Source organism: Petromyzon marinus, chromosome 73 (assembly GCF_048934315.1).
Source record: "Petromyzon marinus isolate PM22_M1 ecotype Great Lakes invasive population chromosome 73, UKy_Petmar_22M1.pri1.0, whole genome shotgun sequence".
NCBI lineage: Eukaryota > Metazoa > Chordata > Hyperoartia > Petromyzontiformes > Petromyzontidae > Petromyzon > Petromyzon marinus.
The window spans coordinates 301953-310499 of NC_133739.1; positions in this window are offsets into that span (position 1 = coordinate 301953).

Here is an 8547-nt window from a genome sequence, read left to right on the forward strand (position 1 = left end):
TGACCACGTAGTTCGGCAGTCGTGGAGAGAGTGGAGAGTTTCCCATACCTGGGCAGTGTGCTCATGACCAGCTCCAGATTGACAGCAGAGGTTTCACTCCGAATCAGCCGAGCGGCAATATCTTTTCATCGGTTGGAAGACCTCAAGCACGAAGCTTCAGGTCTTCTCGACCACAGTCATTCCCTCCCTTCTCTACACTTGCAAAACGTGGACCCCCCCTAATGGAACATCTTTGCCGGTTAGAAACATTTAGGCTGGCCTTCCTACGATCCATCCTGGGTTTAACCAGGCTGGATTGTGTGAGGAGCTCACAAATCCTCAAAAGATCTGGACAAAGTCCCATCGGTGAGCTCCTCCGGCAGGCAACGCTGCGTTGGTTGGGTCATGTAGCCCGCATGTCCAGCCACCGCATGCCAAAACAGCTTTTGTTCGGCCGGATCAAGGGGGCTAAACGGGCGCGGTACGGGCTAGAGAAGAGATGGAGTGACGTGGTACAGGAGGACGTGGAGCTGAGTGGACTTGCCGATGACCGGTACCAGCGGTGTCAAGATCGGCCTCTGTGGAGGAGGCTCGTGAAGGACGCTACTGGGCAGTTGGAGGCAGTTGCCCTCCAACAACAACGGAGGGCGGAGGAGCGACGCTCACAACAACGAGCGGAGCGCCGGGTGGCTAAAGCACAGCAGGTTGGCACAGTAGGGGGCACAGGTGGTGCATCAGCCAGTCATCTCAGTCAGTCGACCCGTGGCACCTGCTGGGTCTGCCCCGTGACCTCCTGCCAGCAGGCGTTCGACACTTCACACACAGAGACCCATAGACTACTCACACAGAGACTCAGACTACTCACGCAGAGACCCACAGACTACTTGCACAGAGACCCATAGACTACTCACACAGAGACCCATAGACTACTCACACAGAGACTCATAGACTACTCACACAGAGACCCGTAGACTACTCACACAGACTCTCAGAGATCCATAGACTACTCACACAAGAGACCCATGACTACTCACACAGAGACCCATAGACTACTCACATAGAGACCCATAGACTACTCGCACAGAGACCCGTAGACTACTCACATACAGAGATCCATAGACTACTCGCACAGAGACCCGTAGACTACTCGCACAGAGACCCATAGACTACTTACACAGAGACCCATAGACTACTCACACAGAGACTTGCACAGAGACCCATAGACTACTCACACAAGAGACCCATAGACTACTCACACAACACTACTATACACTACTACACTACTATACACTACACACCACTACACTACTATACACTACACTACTACACAACACTACTACACTATACACTACACACTACTATACACTACACGTTTATATCCTGACCCCCCCCCCCCCTTCCTGGAAGCTCACCCCCCATTCCCCACACAGCCAATTCCTCATCCTCCCATCGCCCCTCCAGATCAGCCGCGATGGGAGGTCACTGTTGTCTGGGTTCGATCGCATCAATATAATTGTTGTTTCATCGCGTCTATATACGTTGTTGTATCACCGCGTCAATGTAAATGTTGTTGTTGTATCATTGGAAGGATGTGATAAACCGCGTCAAGTTCTAACTGCTATGATTTTTCACTCGCCCACCCCGTGTGTCTGTGTTGTCTCATTACCAATTCAAGTCCATATTCTTTGTTCTTTAGGTAAAGTCACCACGTAGAAGGGAAACAATAAAATAATAAAAATATAAAACAATAAAATTTATATTCTTGGTTCTTTCGGTAAAGTCACCACCACGTTAGAAGGGGAAACAATAAAATAATAAAAATATAAAACAATAAAATTATTATTCTTGGTACTTTGGGTAAAGTCACCACCACGTTAGAAGGGGAAACAATAAAATAATAAAAATATAAAGCAATAAAATTTATATTCTTGGTTCTTTAGGTAAAGTCACCACGTAGAAGGGAAACAATAAAATAATAAAAATATAAAACAATAAAATTATTATTCTTGGTTCTTCCGGTAAAGTCACCACCACGTTAGAAGGTGAAACAATAAAATAATAAAAATATAAAACAATAAAATTATTATTCTTGGTTCTTTCGGTAAAGTCACCACCACGTTAGAAGGGGAAACAATAAAATAATAAAAATATAAAACAATAAAATTATTATTCTTGGTTCTTTGGGTAAAGTCACCACCACGTTAGAAGGGGAAACAATAAAATAATAAAAATATAAAACAATAAAATTATTATTCTTGGTTCTTTGGGTAAAGTCACCACCACGTTAGAAGGGGAAACAATAAAATAATAAAAATATAAAACAATAAAATTATTATTCTTGGTTCTTTCGGTAAAGTCACCACCACGTTAGAAGGGGAAACAATAAAATAATAAAAATATAAAACAATTAAATTATTATTCTTGGTTCTTTGGGTAAAGTCACCACCACGTTAGAAGGGGAAACAATAAAATAATAAAAATATAAAACAATTAAATTATTATTCTTGGTTCTTTGGGTAAAGTCACCACCACGTTAGAAGGGGAAACAATAAAATAATAAAAATATAAAACAATAAAATTATTATTCTTGGTTCTTTGGGTAAAGTCACCACCACGTTAGAAGGGGAAACAATAAAATAATAAAAATATAAAACAATTAAATTATTATTCTTGGTTCTTTGGGTAAAGTCACCACCACGTTAGAAGGGGAAACAATAAAATAATAAAAATATAAAACAATAAAATTATTATTCTTGGTTCTTTCGGTAAAGTCACCACCACGTTAGAAGGGGAAACAATAAAATGATAAAAATATAAAACAATAAAATTATTATTCTTGGTTCTTTCGGTAAAGTCACCACCACGTTAGAAGGGGAAACAATAAAATAATAAAAATATAAAACAATAAAATTATTATTCTTGGTTCTTTGGGTAAAGTCACCACCACAGCAGCACAAGCAATCATCATCAGGTGTGACGTACAATAAAAACCATGGGGATTGCCAGCGGAATTCGTTCTGGAAACGTGTTTGTAATCCAAAGGAACTCGTACATCAAAGCACTCGTAGGTCAAAGGAACTCGTAGGTCAGCCGTAGGTCAAAGCAACTCGTAATATATCAGGCATGGTCACGTGACGCCAGTGACATCACGGGTACGTCAGTGACGTCACGGCGACGGGAGTAACATCACGGCGACGTCACAGTGACGTCACGGCGATGTCACAGTGACGTCGCAGCGACGTCACTGTGACGTCACGGCGATGCTACAGCGATGTCACAACGACGTCGCCATGGTGACATTGGTGAGGGTCACGGGCGGGGGGGTGATGAGGGTGTGAGGGTGACAGGGTGAAGGGGTGACAGGGTGAGGGGGTGACAGGGTGGTGAGGGTGGTGAGGGTGACAGGGTGAGGGGGTGAGGGGGTGACAGGGTGGTGAGGGTGGTGAGGGTGGTGAGGGTGGTGGTGAGGGTGATGACGGTGTGAGGGTGACAGGGTGAGGGGGTGACAGGGTGACAGGGTGACGGGGTGACAGGGTGACAGGGTGAGGGGGTGACAGGAGTGACAGGGTGAGGGTGGTGAGGGTGGTGAGGGTGGTGAGGGTCGAGGGTGGTGAGTAGGGGTGAGGGGGGGGGTGAGTATGGCTTGGGGCTTGGGGCCTGGGGCTTGGGGCCTGGGGCTTGGGGCCTGGGGCTTGGGGCCTGGGGCCTGGGACTTGGGGCCTGGGGCCTGGGGCTTGGGGCCTGGGGCCTGGGGCTTGGGGCCTGGGGCTTGGGACTTGGGGCCTGGGGCCTGGGGCTTGGGGCTTGGGGCCTGGGGCCTGGGGCTTGGGGCCTGGGGCCTGGGGTGTGGGGCCTGGGGCTTGGAGCTTGGGGCTTGGGGCCTGGGGCTTGGGGCTTGGGGCCTGGGGCTTGGGGCTTGGGGCCTGGGGCTTGGGGCCTGGGGCCTGGGGCCTGGGGTGTGGGGCCTGGGGCTTGGAGCTTGGGGCTTGGGGCCTGGGGCTTGGGGCCTGGGCCTTGGGGCCTGGGGCTTGGGGCTTGGGGCCTGGGGCTTGGGGCTTGGGCCTTGGGGCCTGGGGCTTGGGGCCTGGGGCTTGGGGCTTAGGGCCTGGGGCCTGGGCCTTGGGGCTGTGTCAGCTCTTCATGAAGTAGAGTGCCCAGCCTTGGTTGAGATCTGAGTGGGGGACAGAGGGGGGAAGGAGTTGGAACATCGGAGGTGAGGGGGGACAAACTACAAAACAACAACACAACAACAACACAACAACAACAACACAACAACAAACAACAACAACACAACAACAACACAACAACAACCTACACAGCAACAACAACAACAACCTACACAGCAACACAACAACAACAACAACAAACACAACAAACTACACAACAACAGACAACACAATAACAACACAACAACAAACTACACAACAACAACACAACTACACAACAACAAACAACACAACAACACAACAACAACTACACAACAACAACAACAAACTACACAACACAAAAGCCCCGGGTACAGCTCCTCTAAGTCCACACATGGTGTAGAAGGGAGTGAGAGATGGAACACATGGAGATTAGTCCACACACAGTGTAGAAGGGAGTGAGATGGAACAGATGGAGATTAGTCCACACACGGTGTAGCAGGGAATGAGAGATGGAACAGATGGAGATTAGTCCACACACGGTGTAGCAGGGAGTGAGAGATGGAACAGATGGAGATTAGTCCACACACGGTGTAGAAGGGAGTGAGATGGAACAGATGGAGATTAGTCCACACACGGTGTAGAAGGGAGTGAGATGGAACAGATGGAGATTAGTCCACACACAGTGTAGAAGGGAGTGAGATGGAACAGATGGAGATTAGTCCACACACGGTGTAGAAGGGAGTGAGATGGAACAGATGGAGATTAGTCCACACACGGTGTAGAAGGGAGTGAGAGATGGAACAGATGGAGATTAGTCCACACACGGTGTAGAAGGGAGTGAGAGATGGAACAGATGGAGATTAGTCCACACACGGTGTAGAAGGGAGTGAGATGGAACAGATGGAGATTAGTCCACACACAGTGTAGAAGGGAGTGAGATGGAACAGATGGAGATTAGTCCACACACGGTGTAGCAGGGAATGAGAGATGGAACAGATGGAGATTAGTCCACACACGGTGTAGCAGGGAGTGAGAGATGGAACAGATGGAGATTAGTCCACACACGGTGTAGAAGGGAGTGAGATGGAACAGATGGAGATTAGTCCACACACGGTGTAGCAGGGAGCGAGCGATGGAACAGATGGAGATTAGTCCACACACACATGGTGTAGAAGGGAGTGAGATGGAACAGATGGAGATTAGTCCACACACGGTGTAGAAGGGAGTGAGATGGAACAGATGGAGATTAGTCCACACACACATGGTGTAGAAGGGAGTGAGATGGAACAGATGGAGATTAGTCCACACACGGTGTAGCAGGGAGTGAGCGATGGAACAGATGGAGATTAGTCCACACACGGTGTAGAAGGGAATGAGAGATGGAACAGATGGAGATTAGTCCACACACGGTGTAGAAGGGAGTGAGAGATGGAACAGATGGAGATTAGTCCACACACGGTGTAGAAGGGAGTGAGATGGAACAGATGGAGATTAGTCCACACACAGTGTAGAAGGGAGTGAGATGGAACAGATGGAGATTAGTCCACACACGGTGTAGCAGGGAGTGAGATGGAACAGATGGAGATTAGTCCACACACGGTGTAGAAGGGAGTGAGAGATGGAACAGATGGAGATTAGTCCACACACGGTGTAGAAGGGAGCGAGATGGAACAGATGGAGATTAGTGGCTGCTGCTGCTACTACTGCTGCTGCTGCTACTACTGTTACTACTACTGCTGCTATTGCTGCTGCTACTGCTGCTACTGCTGCTACTACTACTGCTACTACTGCTGCTACTACTACTGCTGCTACTACTGCTGCTACTACTGCTGCTGTTACTGCTGCTACTGCTGCTGCTACTGCTGCTCCGTGCTACTGCATTGTCAGAGTGTGTCGCCAACCGATGGCGTCTAGTTCAACAGCCTGACTCTCTAAATCATTCTTGATATTAACATTTGTTGAATGTCACCCCGGCCTGAAATCCTGGCTCCGCCCCTGTCTGTGGGTGTCTGTGGGTGTCTGTGGGTGTCTGTGGGTCTCTGTGGGTGTCTGTGGGTGTCTGTGGGTGTCTGTGGGTCTCTGTGGGTGTCTATGGGTGTCTGTGGGTGTCTGTGGGTCTCTGTGGGTCTCTGTGGGTGTCTTTGGGTCTCTGTGGGTGTCTGTGGGTGTCTGTGGGTCTCTGTGGGTGTCTGTGGGTGTCTGTGGGTCTCTGTGGGTGTCTGTGGGTGTCTGTGGGTGTCTGTGGGTCTCTGTGGGTCTCTGTGGGTCTCTGTGGGTCTCTGTGGGTCTCTGTGGGTGTCTGTGGGTGTCTGTGGGTGTCTTTGGGTCTCTGTGGGTGTCTGTGGGTGTCTGTGGGTCTCTGTGGGTGTCTGTGGGTGTCTGTGGGTCTCTGTGGGTGTCTGTGGGTCTCTGTGGGTGTCTGTGGGTCTCTGTGGGTGTCTGTGGGTGTCTGTGGGTCTCTGTGGGTCTCTGTGGGTGTCTGAGTGTCTGTGGGTCTCTGTGGGTGTCTGTGGGTGTCTATAGGTCTCTGTGAGTATGGGTCTCTGTGTCTCTGTGAGAGTCTCTATGAGTATGGGTCTCTATGAGTATGGGTCTGTATGAGTCTCTGAGTATGGGTCTCTGTGGGTGTCTGTGGGTCTCTGTGGGTGTCTATGGGTCTCTGTGAGTATGGGTCTCTGTGGGTGTCTATGGGTCTCTGTGAGTATGGGTCTCTGTGGGTGTCTATGGGTCTCTGTGAGTATGGGTCTCTGTGGGTGTCTCTGTGAGTGTGGGTCTCTATGAGTATGGGTCTCTGTGGGTCTGTGTGGGTCTCTATGAGTATGGGTCTCTGTGGGTCTGTGTGGGTCTCTGAGTACGGGTCTCTGAGTACGGGTCTCTGAGTACGGGTCTCTGAGTGTGGGTCTCTGAGTGTGGGTCTCTGAGTGTGGGTCTCTGAGTGTGGGTCTCTGAGTGTGGGTCTCTGAGTGTGGGTCTCTGAGTGTGGGTCTCTGAGTGTGGGTCTCTGAGTGTGGGTCTCTGAGTGTGGGTCTCTGAGTGTGGGTCTGGCTCAGCGAGGTCTCACACCTGGTGACATTAACTGAATTTAGTTTAAATTTTTATTTAAAGCTTTAGTGACTGCAGTAATTCATATTCTTAGTTCTTTCGGTAAAGTCACGTTGAAGGGAAACAATAAAATAATAAAATATATATAAAACAATAAAAATTCTCACGACGTTTCGACCATAACACAAACGGTCGAAACGTCGTGAGAATTTTTGTTTTATATATATTTTATTATTTTATTGTTTCCCTTCAACGTGACTTTACCGAAAGAACTAAGAATATGAATTTAGTTGTTCTAGTTTATGACTGGTGCTGTGTGGAACTCACGTGCAAGACGCACGTGACTGTCCCTCACCGCCTGAAGGTCCTGCAGAGCGCACACAGACAAAGATCCCCCAGGTAGCCTGTTAACAGGCTGCAGGGGCAAGTGCTGTTAGTAGTAGCTACCTACACAGACAAAGATCCCCCGTGTAGCCTCTAACAGGCTGTAGGGGCAAGTGCTGTTAGTAGTAGCTACCTACACAGACAAAGATCCCCCAGGTAGCCTGTTAACAGACTGTAGGGGCAAGTGCTGTTAGTGGTAGCTACCTACACAGACAAAGATCCCCCGTGTAGCCTCTAACAGACTGTAGGGGCAAGTGCTGTTAGCGAGCAGCACCTATGAAGGCTACCGGCACTGTGGCACACACGAGGGGGTGGGTGGCCAGCAACCACGTCCGGCCGCCTTTGTCTCCCCCTTAGTGGCGATGTTCACTACACACCGCACCAGGTAACTCATTTGAGGCCGAGTCGACCTAGGGGAGGCCCAGGACTGGTTCAGAGAATCGTCACTGGGGGTGTCGCGACTTGTGGACCACCCTGGGGGTGTCGCGACTTGTGGACCACCCTGGGGGTGTCGTGACTTGTGGACCACCCTGGGGGTGTCGTGACTTGTGGACCACCCTAGGGGTGTCGTGACTTGTGGACCACCCTAGGGGTGTCGTGACTTGTGGACCACCCTGGGGGTGTCACGACTTGTGGACCACCCTGGGGGTGTCGTGACTTGTGGACCACCCTGGGGGTGTCGTGACTTGTGGACCACCCTGGGGGTGTCGTGACTTGTGGACCACCCTGGGGGTGTCGCGACTTGTGGACCACCCTGGGGGTGTCGCGACTTGTGGACCACCCTGGGTGTCGTGACTTGTGGACCACCCTGGGGGTGTCACGACGTGTGGACCACCCTAGGGGTGTCGCGACTTGTGGACCACCCTGGGTGTCGTGACTTGTGGACCACCCTGGGGGTGTCGGGACTTGTGGACCACCCTGGGGGTGTCGGGACTTGTGGACCACCCTGGGGGTGTCGCGACTTGTGGACCACCCTGGGGGTGTCGTGACTTGT